The sequence below is a fragment of the Mastomys coucha genome, unplaced genomic scaffold (assembly GCF_008632895.1).
Source record: "Mastomys coucha isolate ucsf_1 unplaced genomic scaffold, UCSF_Mcou_1 pScaffold7, whole genome shotgun sequence".
Taxonomy (NCBI): Eukaryota; Metazoa; Chordata; class Mammalia; order Rodentia; family Muridae; genus Mastomys; species Mastomys coucha.
The window spans coordinates 49,088,171-49,092,377 of record NW_022196913.1 but is presented as its reverse complement, the minus strand read 5'-3'; positions in this window follow the sequence as shown (position 1 = coordinate 49,092,377).

Genomic DNA, 4,207 nt, shown 5'->3' with positions numbered 1-4,207 from the left:
GCACATTATGGGTTAGATAGGGACAGAGTGGTCTTAAATGCCACAGTTGAGGAGGACCTCATTAACTGAGAACTCAGGAGAAGGCAACTGACCAAAGGGATTCCCCCACAGAACAGATTTGCACAGCTTAAGGAACCACGGGTGCAATTTGACACCAGGACGTTTGTGATTCTTCTAGACTTTTGTATTACCTGTTACTTATCTATTTTTTTTTAAAAAAATATCATTCTCTTCCTCAACAACAGATCCATCTCCTCAAATATGTCAAGTGATAGATTTTTGTTTAAGATCAAAGCAAGCTCACAGAAGTTCATAGTCATTTTAAGTAATTTCATTGTAATGAGTTTCCAAGGGTCCCCATTGTGCACGGAGGTAAAGCCCAGCTGAGGTTGGATTCTGAGCCCTGCTAATTAAACAGAGTTGTTAGGGAGTTTGTTCTGAAGGATGCTGATGTCAGAGGGGGGAGAGGCCTTTTACAGGAGGCTTTAAATCTAAACAAAAGACAAGGCAGAGGGCAAGAATGCTTTGGTGTGCCCTGTGTGCTCATGGTAGGGTGCCCACAAAAGGCTCAAGTCTCCCAGAGTAGATTCTGTGTGTCCATAGGCTCTTTGTTAATTCCTGGATGTTAAGCTGGCCTATCATGGGCTCAGTCTGTATCTCATTCCTGAAACTGAAGCAGAGTATAGTTTAGGTTGTTTTCCTAAACTTTTTAATTTATTATCTTGAGCTCAGACACGAGGAGTATGTCTACTGGGGAATTGTCCTCATATTGCATCAGGAACTCTTGGGCCCAGCTCTCCCCTTTGGTCCTGGTCCCTCAAGGGTGTTCAGAGAACCTGTTTTGGCTCTGGGCAACTTCCTGCTGAGGATGATGAAAATAATTGTTTTCCCATTTAAAGGGCAGTAGAGTGGGATGCTGTGAGACAAATGCATTACGTTTAGCTCTCAAGCAGCCAGTGCCCTCCCTGGGGAATACGTCATGGTCTTCATCTGGAACATTTTAATTGGGAAGAGCTCTTACTTGGTGTCTTCAAGAGGGACCCCAGGCACTACTTGGATAAGAAGTGCCTTGTCACTTAGGAGCTGCGGTTGTTCTGTGGCCCATTAGCTAGCTCCAGGAGAACCAGCAGCAGCAGGAATGTTAATGGACAGTGAGCACTTACTCGGAACGTAGTCCTCAAGATGCCACACAGTGACAAGCTGAAGAGGTGACCCCTGCTCTCGAGTTGCTTAAACTCTCAACTTGGATATAGGCTAGAGCAGACAGGGAGAAACAGTCTCTTGTGCTCATCATTTGTAGGCTATCTGTCTGGAAGCACATGCATGTATTAAATACTCACATGTCATATTCACATGCCTGGAGATACTGTGAATGTTCAGGGTATCAGTTCAGTTATATAGAAAAGCTGGAGTATCTCAGCTATGATTGTCTAGCTCATTTGGACATATAAGTGTATCTGTGTATACACACACACACACACACACACACACACACACACACACACACACACAGAGTTTTTGAGTAAGTCTGGCTTCCAACTTGAGATCCTCCTGCTTCAGCCTCTGAAGTATTGGAATTATATCCACACTTCAGCCAGTGCATGTATTTTGTTTGTTCTATTCTAATTTTGTTTTCTAGTACTTGGGACATGGAGGCAGGAGTATAAAGAGTTTGAGACCAGCTCCATCTACTTAGTGAGCTTGAGGCCAAATAGAGGCATAGGAAATCCTGTCTCTAAAAACACAAGCACAGGGCTGGAGAAATGTCTCAGTGGATAAGAGCACTTGTTCTTGCAGAGGACCCAGGTTCAGTTCCCAGCACCCACGTGGTGATTCACAGCCATCACTAACTCCAGTTCCAGGGGATCTGATGCTCTCTTTCAAACTTTATGGCCACCATTCATAAATATGGTGCACACACATATGTGTAGGCAAAACACTTATTCACATGAATAAGTCTAAAAATAAAAGCAAAACCTATAAACACAAACGAAAACAGAGATGCTCCCAACTTTCATTTGTTGATCCTCAGCATCTTACAATCTCAGCTCTTTCAAGCTCTGCGATCGCAACAGAGGATGCTCTAAGCTCTGCTCCCCCACCTGGGCTTTGGATGTCTCCCCTCCTTGTACAGACATATGGGAAGAAAAATAGCAGAGGAAGCAGAAGTCTCATAGATATTGTTTATGAAAGATGCTTGCTAGAAAAAAAGGGTGGGTACTATAATATTAACTGGTGATAGATCAGGGTGTGGACTTTCATGTTTAATAGATGACATTTTAATGAACTGTATAAATGGCTTGCTTAGAAGCCTGAAAAGAGATACACAAACATTGGGGAGGCATGATGGTGTACACCTTTGACCCTAGCACTTGAGAAGAAGAGACAAGCAAATCTCTGCAAGTTTAAGGCCAGCCTGATCTACATAGTAAATTGTAGCACAGGCGGGGTTACATAGTGAGATCTTGTCTAAGACTGACCACCCACCCAAGCAACTTAAAAATCCTCAAACATTAGCAGTGGTTACTTTTTGAATGGCCAAACATGGGTGCCCCATCTCAACCCTTTCAAAGGGAGCATATAGATTTTCTAACTAAAAACAAAACAAAGGAAAAGCTGTTCTTTTATAAATTTATTCTTTGAAGTAAGAACAATGGCAAGATTTTATTGTCTTTGCAATAAAACATAAGATGAAACTGAAAACCGGATGGATGTCTTACCCCTCACTCTCCTTACCCCCTTTCAATTCTGGATGCTTCTGGCTTTCAGTTGCTCAAATTCTTTCAGATCTGAAGTTGGTCTCATCCCACTCAACATAGTTTTCTTTATACTTTTAGCTCTGCTCAACCCCCCTCCCCCTGAGATAATTGGCTTAGTCTTTCCCTGAAGCCATTCTGCTCCATGTTCTGAAGCTGTTTTCCAGACAGTCACCTCCTGGTACTTCTTGCACTGCCTTTCTTAGGGCACTGGTGATTGGCACACTTCTTACCCGGCTTAGGACCACCCATCAAGTTTGGGATGGAAAAGCAAAGTTCTTCTTTTTAACAAGCATACCCCAAATGATGCTGTTAGCCAATACAAATATATTAGAACTTACTCATCCTTTCTGTGATGGTTAATATTGATTGTAAAATTGACAGGGTCTAGCTCACCTGGGAGACAAATCTCCTCTGGGAAGGTTGTGAGAGAGTTTCTAGAGTGGGTTAATTGAACTGGGAATACTCACCTTAAATGTGTGTGATGCCATTCTATGGCCCAAGGTCCCAGACTGAATAAAAAGGAGGTGAACATCATCATCCATATATCTCTGACTGTTAAGGCAACATGACTCTCGGATCTTCCTGCTATGGCATCTGGCACCATGATGGACTGTGAGGTAAAACAATTCTTCCTTAGGTTTGCTTTCGTCAGGTATTTTCTTGAAGGAACTAGAACAGTACCAAGTGTAGTCTCTACTTAGAAAAGTAGACAGACAAAGCCATGTTAGCAAGATCCATCTAACAAATCAGCGAGATAAAGTCAGATCTAAGTTCTCCATCCCTAAGGAGGTCCATGCCTATTTCTTGACCCAGGGAATAAATGCCTTCTTTAATTATTTTCTTTCATTTGTATAAAAATCTCTGTCTTGTAGCACAATGTTCATCACATGGTAAATAAATGCTCAACAAATACTGGTTGGCTGAATGAATTAAATAGTGGTGTTTTAAGGCAGGACTTAACTTTCTAGAAAATTCTGCTTGTTCCTCTAAATAAGTAGGACAAAGAGAATAACTTTAAAAATGTCAACACAGACCAAATTCATAGTCAAGGGATGGCAGACAGGAGCAGCTGTCAAGTTCACAGACTAGCTCAGATTTCAGAGGGACTCTGAGAAGTCAATTGAAACTCTATCAGAAAGGAATGAGGATGCTCCCAGCGTATAGGTAAGCTGGTGCCAAGATCTGATGGCTGAAGAAAGGAGAGCCTTGCCCATGGCCAGGTGCTCAATGGGAACAGATGTTGTGGGGGAGAAGCTCCTGGCAGGCCTGCTGTTAGAAAGAGCAGGCTTAAGGCAAGAAGCTCATCATTAGTAAGAAGGTTAAACTTCAGATGTCTGAAAATCAGCTCCTTTGCATGGTTTGGGAGAGGGAGTTCCTATGGATGCTATTGTCCTTCATCCCAGGGCAAAGACGAGACTCTTTACCCAAGGAGGAAGCTGGCCTCTCCT